Source organism: Chrysemys picta, chromosome 10 (assembly GCF_011386835.1).
Source record: "Chrysemys picta bellii isolate R12L10 chromosome 10, ASM1138683v2, whole genome shotgun sequence".
Taxonomy (NCBI): Eukaryota; Metazoa; Chordata; order Testudines; family Emydidae; genus Chrysemys; species Chrysemys picta.
The window spans coordinates 1,024,278-1,040,983 of record NC_088800.1 but is presented as its reverse complement, the minus strand read 5'-3'; the positions used below and the strand labels follow the sequence as shown (position 1 = coordinate 1,040,983).

The window sequence follows — 16,706 nt, the reverse complement described above, 5'->3', positions numbered from 1 at the left end:
GATGTCAAATCATCCAAGACAATAAGTCATGGTGACTGCAATACTGGGCTAGAGTCTGGTGTATATTAACAACAGGCAGGCAGGGAGTAGGTGGTCTTGCAGATAGCTTCAGGTCTTTTGCTCTGTGTCATGGTTATTCTTATTACCACAGCTGAAGATAGTGGCACCACATAGGATATCCTTGCAGTCAGGGCTGGCTCCAGCTTTTTTGCCGCCCCAAGTGGCGAATAGGGAAAAAAAAAAGCTGCGATCGGCGGCACTTCGGCGGCTGCTCTACTGCGCCACTGCATTCTTGGGCGGCTGGTCCTTCCCTCCGAATTGCCACCGAAGACCCGGACGTGCCGCCCCTTTCCATTGGCCCTCCCAAGCATCTGCTTCCTGCGCTGGTGCCTGGAGTCGGCCCTGCTTGCAGTGGTGGGGTGGGATCAAGGGGGCTGGAACAATTTGTACAGTGGAGGTGTTGAGAGACATTGAATCAAACTGTAAACTCTCTTTATAATGACAGGTTTCAGAGTAGCAGCCGTGTTAGTCTGCATCCGAAGAAGTGGGCTGTAGTCCACGAAAGTTTATGCTCTAATAAATTTGTTAGTCTCTAAGGTGCCACAAGTACTCCTGTTCTCTTTATAATGGAAACCACCTCAGGCCAGCGGGTGCGGCAGCAGCACCCCCTGCACCCTAGTTCCAGCACCTATGGGTGGGGTTCTGTGAGATGCTGATCTGTCATCCCCACAGCACCAATAATCCTTCGGGCTCGCTAAGTCTGCCTGGCTCCCAGCCACAGCTGATTCCAGGGATTGTACTGCCCCTTACAGAGGATAAACAGTAAAAAAGGTGGCTCAGAAGGAAGGGATTAGCAAAAGTTTGGGGGCCTTCAGCCTAGCGGACCCCTGGACCAATCACTGCGCCGGTGAGTTGGGGGCTTTCCTGACCGCGCTGGCTGGTGCGATGCGGGTGGCCCCTGGCCAGGGGCTGACGGGGGCTCGGAGCCCGCTCCGGCTGGGTTATCCCCACGCGCGGTCCCCGCCCCGCTCCGCTCCGGAGTGAGACCACATGGAGCGTGTCAGCCGCGCCCGAGGCTGGCGCAGCGCTTCGGGGAACAGTCTCCTGCCCTGACCGATCCCCCCGCTGGTCCCGGGCGCTGGGGCGGGGGCGGGTCCGATCCCCGCCCCGGCTCCGCACGGGAATCCCCCGTCCGGTCCCCGGTCCGGTCCGGTCCCTTCCCGCGCGGCCGGGCCGCCTGGACGCGGCGGGGGGCGGGGGCGTGACTTGGTTCGGAACCGAAACCGCCCCCGCCCGCGAGCCGGGCAGGGAGGGGGGCGAGCCCCGGGGCTCGCGGCGAGCCCGGCGGACCGGCCCGGCCCGGCAGCCCAGGGCAGAGGCCGGAGCTGGCGGCGGGAGGGGCGGCGGCGGCGCGGAGACAAAAGGGAGCGGAGCCGAGGAGCGGCTGCTTTGCATCCCTTCCCGTCAGCCCCGCTCCGCGCTCGCTTCCTGCCGCCGGGAGCGGCCGCCGGCGGCCCGGGGCGGCACCCGGAACAGGGACCCGCTTCGCCAGCCCAGGGTGAGTCCCGGGCCGGGGGGAGGGCGCGGGCTGCGCTCCCCGGCGCAGGCCCGGCTCGGGGCCGCCGACATGTCGCGGGCGCTCGGACGGGCCGCTCCCGGCGGGCGAGATGGCGGCGGGGGGCGCACGTGGGGCCGCCCCCCGCCCCCGCCGCCAACTTCCCCGCGCCGCGACCTGTTGAGCCCGCGGCCGGGCCCCCGCCGGGCTCCGGGGCTGCGGGAGCGGGGCTGGCCCGGGGGCCGGGCTGGCGGGGGCGAGCCCAGGACACCGGTCTCCAGAGCCGCTGCCCCACCCCGCGGGGACCGGCTGCCTTGGGGGGCCCCTCTGCGCCCCACAGTGCCGCGCAGACCCGCTCCGTATCCCCGGGATTCCTGTCCAGGGGATTGACACCGGTGTCACACCGGCTCTCGGCTCTCCTGCCCGGGTTCCCGGCCCAGAAACTCCACCGCTCCCCTAAGCGCCTGCCACTGGAAACAAACTTCGGGGGAAGAACCCCCAGGCCTGGTCCTAAGCGCTGAACACTCAGCCGGGGTTAGCGATGTGCCTGGGCGGGAGCCCAGTTACCTCCCCGCCCCATGGAGACCTGGGGAGGTCAGGGAAGAAGTCTTCCCTTGCCTGGGTCCTGCTGCCCAGAGCGATGGATTTAGCTCCATGGAGGGAACAACCCCTTGGGTCCATGCTACACGGCTCGGCTGCTGGGCTGTAGTGTAGCCAGGCCTTTAGGGTTCCAGCTAGACTTGCTATGGGGCCCCCTTTCTCCGCAGGATGCACTGTGGGTTTGTGGAGGACCTGATATTAGCTGATAGTAGGGTGACCAGATGTCCCGATTTTATAGGGACAGTCCCGATTTTGGGGTCTTTTTCTTATATAGGTTTCTATTACCCCCCACCCCATCCCGATTTTTCACACTTGCTGTCTGGTCACCCTAGCTGATAGGACCATTCTGGGCTACGGGTTAGACTCAACCCCGGAGAAGGGGAAATAATTTCATCGCCAGCCTAGTGTTCTATAAAAGTACATATGATCATAGTAGTTAGAGATGGGAAGAACCTGGTTGAATAGGTTGTGTTCATCTAATGCGAATATTTGAGGTTTAGGACCCACTTTCGCCCTGCCCTCTTTTAGCCACACTTCTTATACGGCAGACAGATCTCACCTGCCTTCTGGAAAATTTCAGAAAAAAATCTACAGTTTCACAAAGGCTTTGTTCATGAGACCTCTGGTCTGACTGGTAACCAACTTGTTTTGTGACTCCCTCCTTTGAAAAGTATGGCATGTGGTGAGGCACTTTCCCTTCTTACAATCCTCTGTAATCAATCTACAGAATACAATATTAATACACTTTATTTAAACACATTGTGTTGCAGAGGGGAGTGATGGTCAAGTCAGAAGATGCAGCTCTGGGAGGTTAAAACTCCTCTTAAACTATAAAAAAACCATTGGAAACACAGAAAGTAGAGAAGGCTGGTTAGTCTTTAAGCTTCAGTCAGAATGGACAAGTTGTTTGTGGCATAGATGACTTAAGTTTATTTGCTCCAAGGCCTCACGCTAAGGATTAAACAGTCTTGGCAGAATTGATTTTAAACACCATTATACAATGGTTTTGGTGGACTCTGTTTAAACATGGTTTGTCTGGCCAATGTGGATTAGGCATAACCATTTAAAAACTGCATTCTAGGCTAGTTGGAGCCCTAAGAAATCTAAGTTCCCCAGATGAACTCTGGAAAGGTTGTGGATAGGAGCTTGTTTCCCCATTTCCTGGGGACCTGTTGAAAGTAACCCAATTTTGGCAGCAAACCAAGGGCCAATTTTTAATGATGGTTTTGGACTTCCCCTTGACTCCTGAAACATTCCTATTGGAGTCTTTCCTCAAATTCTTTTGATCAAACAATGTATGGAGCTGTATTTGAACTTGATTATGGCACTGAAAATCCTTCTGGCAAAGAAATGGACATGCCCCTCTCTCCGTTCTAGAGAAATGATTTAAACAACAAAAAGAGTGAGGAATACCCTTCCAATGGAAAAACTCCACAACTGCAGGCTAAATACATATGGCCATCTTGCACCATGGTTCTCATTTTATGAATATGCTAGACTGATAGGCTCCATAAATACAGATAACACATTCTTTCCATATACAAGGTTAAAGAAAAATAGATAACTTCACTATTATTACAAACTGTATGCAAGTAAAATTGTTTCTTCACCAAATAGGACTGCTTTTCGCCTTGCTTGTTCTGGTTAATCATTATGATGTAGTTTTAGTTTTATTAGACTAAAAAGTATAAAGGGATTGTGATTTGTAAACCAGTTTAGTAAATACCCCTCAGAGACAGGATGAATGAGATCGTCAGAAGCATTGTGTTAATGAATAGGCAATGGACTATTTGTGCATGAGCCACAGTGATTATTTCAGGACATTTGCTGCTAAGTGAGACGAACGTTCCATATGTTGATAAATTCATATGAAAAAATCACATTTTATATTGAGACTTAGGCCCCAATTCAGAAAGATACTTTAACACATGCCTAACTCGAGCACAGTTAACTTCAATTGAACTAATCATATGCTTAAAGTTAAGCACGTGTTTAAGTCCCTTGCCAAATTGGGACCATAATAAAAAGAACCGGCTAGCGTAGATGGGTGGTGAGTTGCCATTATTACTCCTGACTGACTAGGAATTGTGCATACTCTACTGTTCTTGCTACCCTGTCTGCCTCTTCCCACTCCCCAACCCAGTTGTTTTGCTGGTCCACCTGCTACGTCTTGGCGTTTAGACTGGATGCTATTTCAGAGAAGGACTGTAATTTTCTACATGTTTGTTCAGTGCGCGATGTCACAGCTCAGGGCAGCTGCACCTGTATTCCTCCTCTGCAGTCCAGCAAGGACACCCACTTCTAGGCTTCTGCTCCCCAGCTGTCACCTCTCTTGCGTGGAGACCCGTGTGTGTCTCCCTCCTGACACGATGTTTTCCAGGGTGCACGGTTCCCTACCTACGTTGTTATTCCCAGCAAGCCAGGCTGCCTAAGCTGACCAGCGTCTGCACTTTGCTCACTCTTCGAAGGCTGTGAACAAGGTAATTGCTCCACTTAAGGGCTTGTCATGACATACAGTGCTACAGCGGTGCAGCTGTGCCGTGGTAGCGTTTTAGTGAAGATGCTACTATGCTGACGGGAGAGCTTCTCCCATCGGCACAGTTAACCCACCTCCCTGCGAGGCAGTAGCTATGTGAACAGGAGATGCTCTTCCATAGACACAGCAGGGTATAACAGTTGCTTGGGGTGTGCTTGTTTTACACCCCAAGTGATGTGGTTATACCGATAATGGCCTGAGTTACAACACAGCTCTTTCTACTACAGAGAAAACATTAAAACAATAAAGGGGCCTACATGCATGCTAATAAGCTTACCAGAGATCACCCCAACTCCATCAGGGGCTCTGATAGGAGTCAGTTCTTCAAACCCCACCAGGAGGTTTTTCTGTGGTTACAAGTTCATAGCCGCATTCTTTTAGAACAAGCATGCCCGTGCATTGGTTAGTCTTTCCTTTATGCAGTTTGGGCCTTTGATTTTTAGATTCCAGGAACAGGAAATCAGCAGACAGTGATTCCTTCCTCAGGGCGTAGCTTCAAAAGACTTGTTTTGCATAATCAGAGGTGAGATATTTGCAATCATCCCCCCATAGGGATTTCCCAGGCAAACCATTTGACACTGTTTGTTCAAAAGCCCATTCTTCTCTGGCCCGTTGTTCAATATAGTCCTTTGAAGTTCATAATATTTCCCAGGGCTCACAATAATACAGAACCTTTGCATTTAATACAGTGAACTCCAAAGATGATTAAACTTAATACATTTTTTTCAAGGCTATTGCAGGAAATTGCCATATCGGTCACATCTAGCATAATGGGGGCCTGACCTGCTTGGCCTGTAGGTTCTACTGCAATAGAAATAACCCTTCGAAAAGATCTAGTTTGTGTCTCTTTTGGATACACATTTTTATATAGCTGCTGTTGTGCCTTTTATTTGTCGTGTTTGAAACGGAGGCCCAGGGGCCTGGCTGCTGCTCAGCATTCCAACCTAGGGGGCATGTCACGGGGGTCCCCTTCATTTCAGGCTATGGATTTGGGGGCAGATGGTGTATTCCAAGTGGGGCTTATAGAGCTTTGACCTTTTCTTTTTTATTCTAATCTGTCACATTCTCCCCTAATTAGCGGCACTCTGTGCTCTCCCCTTCCCCAAACCAATTGTGATGGGCACAGGGGTTAGACTGTAATCTGTTGGCCCGATTCAGTCTGTCCCATTTTTAGATGCACTTTTTCCCCAAAGAGAAGCTTATTTTAAAGGTGTCATACTCTTGTCTTCCCTAATGTTGACGGAGGTTCTCTTGGAGACTAAGAGCATTGGAGTTTGAGGTTTCCCTGCCTTTAAGTCAGGGAGTAGTGTTGAATCTTCAATAAGGAGAACTTTGCTCCCAAATGTGTCAGTCAAAATAAGCTGAGTTAAAATAAGTGTTAGAATTTTTTTTAAACTTTTTGTTTTTTAACTAAAAATCTATTTCCTCCTTAACTGTTCAGGTTTCACTTCCTTAGCACTTGTGATGTCATAATCCTTTGATTTCTCAACTTTTCTATAGGGTGTCCCAGGCCAAACAGAGGCGGCGACCTCCATTTCTGCTGGAGGGGAAAAAAACAGCAGGAGGGGGGAAAAACTTTTTTTTAAATGTCGGGCCTTCTCAACCTCTGAAGATTGTAAAGAAGCTCCCCTTCTCCCCTGACCATAATCCACACACCTTGTCCTCCCTCCCCTCTTTTCAGGCCACCTCTGGTCTTACTGTAGAGAGGCTAACGTAGAGGGACAGTGTCTGAAATGTTCTCAAGTGTAGGGAAAGAAAAGAGCACATAGGAAGTTCACCTGGGTTCTTGAAAAACTTTATCCTGGTAACAAAGATGAAGTGCTCTGAGAGATTGAGGTGACTGAAGTAGTAGTGCTGGAGCAAACTGATCATTTAAAAATGCAATAAGTCACCAGGTCCAGATGGTCCATCCATGGGTTCTGAAGGAACATAACTAGGAAGTACAGTAACTCCTCACTTAGCGTTGTAGTTATGTTCCTGAAAATTGCAACTTTAAGTGAAACGATGTTAAACGAATCCAATTTTCCCATAAGATTTAATGTAAATGTGGGGGGTTAGGTGCCAAGGACATTTTTGGGGGGCAGACCAAAGGCATTCTATAATGTAGTGTACTGTACGGTGGTTGGGAAGTGCCCCTGGCTTACCTCACACAGGCACAGCCCGCTGCAGACAAGGACGCTAGGAAGCACCACAGCAGCAGCTTCCCTGGAGAAGAACAGGCGCTGACTTTGCCGGGGGATGCTCCAGGCCCACCTCTTCCCGTCCCCGCTCCACCTCCTCTTCGGAGCACACCGCATCCCCACTCCTCTCCCTCTCCCCCCCCACCCCAAGAAAGTCCTAAGCTCTGCCATTTGGTGGTGGGGGGAGTGCTGGGAGGGAGGGGGAAGGGGCGGAGAAGAGGAACTTGTGCAATGCTCCCTTGTAAAGTCATTGCTCTTCCACAGAATCTTACAAACAGTGGACAGAGCAGGCAGCCAAACGACGTTCTAAGGGAGCACTGCATGACTTTAAACGAGCCTGTTCCCTAATTGAGCAGCGACGTAACTTTGAAACAACGTTAAGCGGGAGGACGTTAAGTGAGGAGTTACTGTAGTAGAAGTAGCTGCCAACAAAATAATGCAGTCTTTAATTTAAAAACAGCCACTGTTCCAGAGAATTGGAAGGTAGCAAATATTGCACCCATAATTTTTAAAAAGTCTGTAGGAGAAATCTGGGGAATTGTAGATCTATAGGCCTTACATCTGCATCTGGCAAATTAGTTAATTGTCAGTTCAACCAAACACCTCGAAGATCATGATCTGATAGGGTCTAACCAGCATGTATTCCACAAAGGAAAATCGTGTCTCACTAATCTGTTAGAATTCTTTGAACATGTCAAGAAAGTAGTGGATGAAGGAGAACTAGCTAACATAATATATTTAGATTTCCAAAGGGCCTCTGACAAGACCCCACGCAAGAGACTACTGAAGAAGTTGGCGTGGGGTAAGAGGCAAAGTTGTCATGGATCAAAAAATGGCTAGGAGACAGAAAGCAACAAGTAGGATTAAATGGTCAGTTTTCATCATGGCCAAAGGTTAAGGGCGGAGTCTGTTAGGTTCTGTGCTAGGTCCTGTGTTTAATGTGTGTGTTTGTTTTTATCTGGAAAGGTGGGGTGCAGTGAGGTGACATAACTTATCGGTCACACAAAGTTAAGGTTAGGACCAGAGAGGGTTGTGAGGAACTAGAGTGAGACCTATACAAGCTAGAGGAATGGGCAACATGATTGCAAATGAAATTTAATTTTGATAAATGAGAAATAATCATATTGGAGAGAAAGTTTAAACTTTTCTTTGCCTTACAAGTTCCTAAATTAACTGTATCAACCTAAGAAAGTGATGTGGGTGTCATTGTAGACCGCTCAATAAAAACCTCTCTGCAATTTGCAATTATAGGCAAAAGACTAACACAGTGTTGGTGTGCATAGGAAATGGGATATAAAATAATACTAAAAATATCATAATGCCTTTATATCTATATCTATATCCAGTTTCATCTGGATACTCTGCTGTGTTGGTCACTCCATCTAAAATAGGATATTGCAGAGAGGGGCTTCAGAGAAGAGCAACTAGAATGATCAGAGGCCTGGGGAAAGCTCTCATTAAGAGAGATTGAAAAGAAGACTGGGACAGTCAATGAAATTAAAACATGGGAAATTCACAACCGATAAAAGGAAATACTTTTTCACACGGTGTGTGATTAAACTGTGGAACTAAATTGCCATAGGAAGTCATTGAGGCCAAGAATTTAAAAAGGTGATTGAACATTGGCATGAGTATCCAGAGTTGACATAACTCCTATCCCTTCTGAAATGTTTGTCATTAAACCTTATGCATCAAGACTTAAGCCAATCTCTAACTATTACAGATCAGGATGAGACCTTTTTGGGGGGAATGGAGGGGTGAGCGGGCAGGCAGATTATCCCACAGACCTCTGTCTGCTACAGGGTTCTTGCACTGTCCTCTGAAGCATCTGGTTCTAGTTACTCTGAGACAGGATACTGAACTAGGTGGACCTCGGGTCTGATCTAGTCTGGCAATTCCTATCTTTCTATGAAACTGCCATTCTGGATTTGATGTGGAGAGCGCTTTCAGCTAAAAGGTTTCAGAGTAGCAGCTGTGTTAGTCTGTATCCGCAAAAAGAACAGGAGTACTTGTGGCACCTTAGAGAATTTGTTAGTCTCTAAGGTGCCACAAATTCTCTAAGGTGCCACAAGTACTCCTGTTCTTTTTTCAGCTAAAAGGTGTGCCTGGGTTTGCAGGGGGCGTTTACGCTTAAAAGGAAACCTGGGCAGCTCCAAAAACCTAGAATAAGCCTGTGTATTGTAGGAAATGGATTGTGACAAGCAAAAACAGATATGTGATCTGCAGTGGTCCATTACTTAGGGCAGAGATTCTCAATCCGAGAAAGGTAACTGCATAGGTGGAACATACTTAGACTTTTGCAAGGTGTTTGACTCTGTACCTCAAGATGTTCTGATTAAAGAATTAGCATGCAATATCAGGAACGCATTTGTTAAATAGATTGATCTCAATCAGAGAGTTTTTAAAAAGTAGTTGCCAGTGGGGAGCCATCATGGGGGTGTTTCTAGTGAGGTTGCGTCGGAGTCAGTATGAAGCCTGATGATGTTCAACATTTTCATCAATGATCTGAAAGTAAATATAAAATCACTGCTAAAAATTTTTGTGGATGATGCATAGAATGATAGTGGTAAATAATGGGGACAAGGCAGTTCTAGAGCTTGATAAGCTAGGCCCATTCACACAAAATGTGTGTTAATAAAGCCAAACGCAAAGTACCCATCCAGGAACGCGGAATGCCAGGCATACCTACAGAATGGGGATGTCTCCTGGAGAGCGGTAACTCTGGAAAGGTTTTAGAGGACAGAGTAGACAAGCAACCTAACATAATCTCCTAGTGATGCTGTGGCAAAAAGGGCTAACGCTATATGACTAGGGGAGAAAGGATGAGAAGGGAGGTGATGTTTACCTCTGTAGATGGAACTGGTGAGACCAATCCTGGAACACCGTGTTCAGCTCTGGTGTCCACATTTTTAAAGGATGTTAGAAACATTGGAGAGGGTGCAGAGAGGAGCCAGAAAGATGATTCAAGTGTTGGAAGAAATGCCTTTCAGTGAGAGACTTAACGAGCTCCATCAAAAAGAAGATTGTGTGGGGTCTTGTCAGAGGGTCTAAGCAAGGCCAGCAGAATCGTCTGTTTTGTTTTTATGGGTAATTTTCATGCACCAAAATCATGGTGTCTCCAAGTTTGGATAGATATCAAGGCCCAGCCTATGGCATCCAGAAACCAGGCAGGCTTGAAGTCCACTTGCAGTTTGTATTCATAGGTGATCTAGTGAGCGACAGGGAGAAAGGAGTGAGAATTATAGAAGAATAAATGCTTGCTTGTTCTAAATTTATCTTTCCTGTTTCTTGGTAGCAAATGTTTGTATATATGTGCTCCAAGGCTCCAGACAGTTTCCCCCTTTGCCATTTTTCCTTTCCACTGACTGACATTTACTGCTTGTCTATATTTTCCTTCATTTCATAGACTCTCTCTCCCCTATCTCTTTTCCTTTTATATATTTTTTCCCTCAGCCCGCCCTTTGTTTTCCTTCCTTTTGTCCTTCGTTTCTCCTAACATCCTGTCTACTGACCAGTGGCCCAGCACCCTGTTCATCCAGGAGGACATGTGAGTCAAAAGCGTGGGCTTATTCCCTGGCCATTCAGTGGTGAAATGGTGGCGGTGCTGGAAATTCTGGGGGAGCAGTCTCCCCTGCAGAGAGCCAACATGCCAGCTGCTCGGTGGATTTTTTTTCTAAATCTTGAGATTAAGAACGTTTCAGTTCCTGTGAGCTTGCAGCGAACAGCACTGGAAATGAAAGGAGCAAGCTGGCGGGCGTTTGGATGTTTTCCCTTGGGGAGGTCTTTGTTTAAAATGTAATACTTGGTGTTGCTCTCTCCCTCTCACAGAACTAGCTCTTCCTAACTTGCTGTCACTCTGACACTTCCTCGCTAGTTTCCTTTTCCCCCATCTTTCCAGCACAGTTCCATTAAGCCTCTATTGTAGCTGTCCATTTTTAATACAGACATGTCCACAACTTAGGCTTTAATATTCTGAGTAGAAAGTTAGGCGCACTAGTTCAGCACAGCAGGGCTGAAAGAGCAAGCAGTCAGACACCTGTCTCCTCTGGAGTGGGGCAGGGTTTGTCTCTTGTTCTTCCTAGACTGCCTCAAGGATTTCTTTAGGAAGACCCCAACGTGCTGTGCAGATTTCCAGGATGGGTTCGAGCTAAGTAGTTGCCTTTCTTGGAAGTGCTGATTGTAATTTGAATGATGATGGATTGTGGGTAGGTATTTATTGTTTCCAGCCAGAATAAGCAAAGATTATTTAACTCTTACTGTGATCCCCGATAGAAGCCTTTCCACTTTTGAGCTTTCTTACTTTCTACCACTTGAAAAGGGTTAATTTTAAAAGATGAATGCCAATCTATTGTGATGCGATGCAAACCACTTGATCTGAAATGGGTAACGGTTATTGTCAGGAATGGATTGACTAGTGCCTGCCTCCCTTGTCCTGCTGTTCTTCAGTTTAGAAAGTCAATAGCGTTTTCTCCTTGGCCATGCATTTACTATTTAAGATCCCCAATTTTTCAACCCGTATTTGAGTTGCACTTTACCGTGTGAGTAGACCCATGATTTTCAAGGTTAGTAACTGCTAACTCAGTGCAAGAGAAGCAGAACTGGGCCCTCACAGGCATTTGGGCACTCAAGAGAAATTCCTTTGGAGAAGACAGAATCCTAGATGGTAGAATTGAAAGGAACCTCTTGGGTCAACAAGGAGGGTTGGACTCATTCTTGTCTTTCCCAGTTGTATTCTTCGCTCATTCAGCATGTTTTATAGAACCCAAGTAAGATAATTTTGGAACTCATCAGCTGAAGACCGTAGGTGTTGATTTATGAAAGTGGTTTTTTTTTTTTGTTTGTTTTTTTTTGAGTGGTTGGTTTTATTTCATGATTATCAGCAAGGTGCACACACAAGCAAACGATTTCTGCAGTTGGATATTCTTTGTATTATTAAGGCCTCCTTCAATGCCATAGAAAGAGAGAGGCAGAGACTGACATTTTAAAACCTGTGCACACAGTCACAGTAATTGTACACATAAGGGTCACACTGTTCTTCTAAATTCAGATGATACCAAGAACTGCTCATACTTGGTATCACCACCCTTTACGTGTAAGCACATATACAGACAAGAGAAACCTTAAACTATTTATAATGTGTTATAATATATTTGTAACCATTTAAATTAATAATAAAAAAGATTTCCCACCTTGAGAGCTGATCCCATGAACCCAAGCCAGCCTTTGATTGTCCATTGCACAAGCCAACATCCTTTCTCTAGCAGTGTTTTCAGAATGTGCTTGGTGTTGGATCCTTCAAGGAGTAAAGCAGTTATATTCTATAGATGAGTTTGACGGCTCAAGATTCGTAGGACAAAAATCGGTTATAAAATGCATCCAGATCAGTTGGCACAGTATTCTGTTCAGATGCACCAGCAGTCAAAGACGGAGAAGATTATGGATCTGTGTATGAAAGGACCCAGTGGCTTCCCTGACCCGCTCTGTGCTGGCCTGTTCAGGGCTAGTGTGGAAGGCCCCTTCATTCTGTGGCACACATGGGCTATGAACACTCCGCTCCCTTTGTGACTGCCTCTCTCATATACCTGGAAACCTTGTGGAGCTTAAGTGGAGTGGAAGTTCTGAGTTTTTCACTCCACTACAGACAACTATTAAATTAGGAAAGTAGAGCCCTTTTATTTTTCTTTTCTTTTTTTATTTTTCAAGATTCCTACTGTAACAGACTTAGCTTTTGTCCAAGTCTTATTCTCTGTACTCTTTATTGTCATAGAAAGGACATTGCTCATTCTATTTTAAGAGGTGCATTTCCTGCTTGCTCTTTTTCTGAAGATCCCTTTACTGTAGTGGGACTCATTATAATAACTTGTGACAAAACCCTTGAACTCTGCAAATATTTGGTGTAATTTTGGATTAGACGTTACATTAGTGATACAATAACATGGAATGACAATTTTCAGAGTAACAGCCGTGTTAGTCTGTATCCGCAAAAAGAAGAACAGGAGTACTTGTGGCACCTTAGAGACTAACAAATTTATTAGAGCATAAGCTTTCGTGGACTACAGCCCACTTCTTCGGATGCATATAGAATGGAACATATAATGAGGAGATATATATACACACATACAGAGAGCATAAACAGGTGGGAGTTGTCTTACCAACTCTGAGAGGCCAATTAAGTAAGAGAAAAAAAACTTTTGAAGTGATAATCAAGCTAGCCGAGTACAGACAGTGTGATAAGAAGTGTGAGAATACTTACAAGGGGAGATAGAGTCAATGTTTGTAATGGCTCAGCCATTCCCAGTCCTTATTCAAAGAGAGACTGCAGAGCTAGAATTGATATGCAAACTAGACACAATCAACTCCGGTTTGAATAGAAGCAGAAGAACATCAGAATGGCCATACTGGGTCAGACCAAAGATCCATCTAGCCCAGTATCCTGTCTACCGACAGTGGCCAATGCCAGGTGCCCCAGAGGGAATGAACAGAACAGGTAAGCATCAAGTGATCCGTCCCCTGTCGCCCATTCCTAGCTTCTGGCAAACAGACGCTAGGGACACCATCCCTGCCCATCCTGGCTAATAGCCATTGATGGATCTATCCTGCATGAATTTATCTAGTCCTTTTTATGAGCCTTGTTATAGTCTTGGCCTTCACAACATCCTCTGGCAAGGAGTTCCACAGGTTGACTGTGCATTGTGTGAACATTTACTTCCTTTTGTTTGTTTTAAACCTGCTGCCTATTAATTTCATTTGGTGGCCCATAGCTCTTGTGTTATGAGAAGGAGTAAATAACACTTCCATGCTCTGAGTGTCCCTAACCTTCTGACTGCCAGATGCTGGGACTAGACAACAGCGGATGAATCACTTGATAAATTGCCCTGTTCTGTTCATTCCCTGCAAAACGTCTGACACTGGCTGTGTGAAAGAGAGAATCCTGGGCTAGATGGACCATTGGCATCACACAGCATGGCTGTTCAGAGCCTGAAATAAAATTATTTTGGAATTGTCATGATAAGAAGCCTCTGTTTTTTTGCTGTCTTTGAGTTACTCATTGGATGTTACCAATACAAGTTGCTGTCTAAGTATTACAGCTTTTGAACTGGAAATTAATAGGTGAGCCAGAACATGAGCCCCCCCCCCCCCTCTCTCTCTCTCTCTTTCCTCTGTGATCTCCATTCACAGGGGCTGACCCGCTTCTTTCCCCTCTCAGGCCCTTCCCGCACTAGCAGGCTGAGCTCTGGGCCAGGAGTTCCTACACCCACCCACTCCAAATCGGAGTGGTGTTGCGACATGGCATGGGAGGTTGCAGCCACAATCCGGTTTGGTCCAACCCCACCCACTCCAGCTCTGCGGTATGTGATTCATCTCTGCGGGGTACCTACTGTAGTCTTCAGCAGAGTTAGCAACGTCAGCAAATGGATTTGTTGCTTCTGTGTATGAAGAGTGGTTGATTTCCAAAGCTCTTAGAGGTTTTGGATGGAAAAGATTATCCAGTGGCCCATTAATTAACTTGTTAAAATGAAAAGCACTCCGATATTAGGGTAGCACCTAGCGGCCCCAATGTGCTAGGGCTGTACAAGCGTAGTAAAAAACCAGTCCCTGCCCTGGGAAGTTTACAGTCTCACTAGGCACAACCACCAAAGAGACCGGACGGGGACGTGACTAGCTCAAGGCCGCTTGGTAGGCTGGTGGCAGAGCCAGAGAGAAACCCCCTCTTGTGGTGCCCTGTCCACTAGACTGCACTGCCTCTCCCCTGTGGCACAGCGCCAGCACAGATCCCTCGATAGCCATCTCCTTGCGTCGGCTGATTTGTGAATCCCGTTGGCAAGTACTTTATCCGTGGAGTCGAGGTGAGGTTTGGAGAGAAACCTCCTGGTGTGGTGGCTTCACGAGGCAGCTCCGGGGAGCCAGGGCCTGGCTCCTTCCCAAAGGGCAGGGTAACTACGGTTAAAGTTACTTCCAAAGGTGTAATGCAAAGGACCGAGAACGCCACATGCAGAAGAGCTCATCAGTAATCTCTTGCCAAGCTGCAGCCCAGAGGCTGATGCACGCTCTATACCACCATATCCCTTTTAGGCTCTTGTGATGCAATATTTGAAACTCCAGGACCAACTATTCACAAGGCCCAAAGCAGCTTGCATGGGGCTGAGAACAGTCGTATCTGAGGCTGTGCTAAGCTGCTCACTGAGTTCAGTCCCAGGGTCACAGGGGGCTTTTCTGTTTCCTTTCACAGCAGCAGAAGTGGCAATACTGCGAGGTGTCGGGGGAGTGCTTCCTGGCCAGCCATTGTTCAGCACATGGAAAACTGAACTCTATCAGCTAACCCAGATGCAGCCATTGGCTATCGTCTTCCTCCTGGCCTTTAGCTGGCTGGTGGCAAACCGCATTACATATTGCCATTAACGGAGCAGCTTCCGGCTCGTTCCCTGCTTAATCCATTCAGTGCAGTGCGGGATACAGAATTGGGGGCGCCAGGGGAACTAAGCTGTGGGTTTGGAGGTTAGCCCGTAGCCATGAGACAGGCGAGGCAGAAGCAGTTGCAGAGATAATGGGTGCAGCACTCTGAGTGAAAAAGTAGCATTTCACTCCACCATTTCATCCCATCACTTAGTGAGACTCTCACCAACCACTGCACATTGTTCCTCTCCTTGCCTGATCTGTGCACGCTGCCAATGGCTGGAGACTGTTCCGTTTCCCCTTTTACTGCTGAGCCGTGGTATACAGAGGTAGTTGCTTAGATCTCCATTTGTAAATTGATGCCTTTAGCCCCCAGTTAGTCTTGTTGTTCCGAGTCCTCCAATTGATTCGTCTCCTTCTGGGACTGAGGTGTCCAGAGGTGACTGCACCATTGTAGGCTGGGTCACATCAATACCCCGTAGAATGGACTTATCCCCTCTCTACTCCAGGAGGCTGTTTCTTCATATGCTGACCAAAACTGCCATCTTACATTGGGAATTCATATCTAATTTGCTGTCTATTGTCACGCCTGGGGAGATATTTGCCTGTTGCTTCTTTCCAGATTCCTCCCTCCAGTTGGAATCTGTGTTTTGGATTATTTTTCTCTAGACATATTCACTCTCTTTTTCCAAGTTGGCAATTTCCTTTCCGCACCTCTGATTTGACAGTGACCGTGCTGCAGCGGCACCACTGTAGCACTTTGTGAGGAGCAGCTACCCTGACAGGAGAGCTGCTCCCCAGAGGCTGTAGCCATGTCGATGGGAGGTCGGTATAACCGTGTCGCTCAGGGGTGTGGATTTTCCATACCTCTGAGCCACGTAGTTTTACTGATGTAAGTTCCTAGTGTAGACAAAACTGTGTCCTTTTTGTAATTACTTCTCTCTCCTCATTAGAGTTCGTGCACCTCCCAGTCTTGGGTACTGGAGATGGAATGTTCTGTTCATTTCATGTCTTCAGTGATGGCCTGGGAGTAAAGTGGGGCCTAACGCTGGTTGATGCAGTGCCACACTGGACACCTTCCTCCAGTCCATTTCGTTCCCATTTAGCATTGCTTTTTGTATCCAGGCCACCAGCCAGGAGGTGGCTGGCAGTGCTTATCCGCAAGCCCTTTGGAGGAAATTTTGCAAATAAAGTACAGCCATTGTATCAGTGCTGTACCAAAGTCGAGTTCTATTACCTCTGCTACATTCCCTTCATACGCTACGGAACTGATCCTGAACGAGCATGTCTCGGGATCAGACCTCTGACTTTGTAGCTCTGTCAAAAGCATCCATCATGTTTCCTGGCCAGGTTTGCTCTTTCTCCACTCCCAGTGCTGAGCATATCTCATGGCTCTGTTACCCTCAAGTTGTTTACAGATTTTTTTTCTTTGAATATTCGT

The 16,706-nt window shown here is 47.2% G+C and overlaps 1 protein-coding gene across 3 annotated transcripts in view; it reads left to right on the top strand.

Annotated features, from left to right (window-relative positions):
- Positions 1 to 617: 617 nt before the first annotated feature.
- The window catches only part of ZNF710 (zinc finger protein 710), a 43,338-nt gene continuing 27,249 nt past the window's right edge, over positions 618 to 16,706 (top strand). Inside the window, exon 1 of one of the 3 annotated variants that reach the window (XM_024107189.3) lies at positions 618 to 907. The gene's annotated coding sequence lies outside the window, so the exon portion shown is untranslated. Of the gene's footprint in view, positions 908 to 1,416; positions 1,559 to 16,706 lie in introns of those variants that run through there. The other 2 variants (XM_005300658.4, XM_065559093.1) reach the window with 2 other exon arrangements.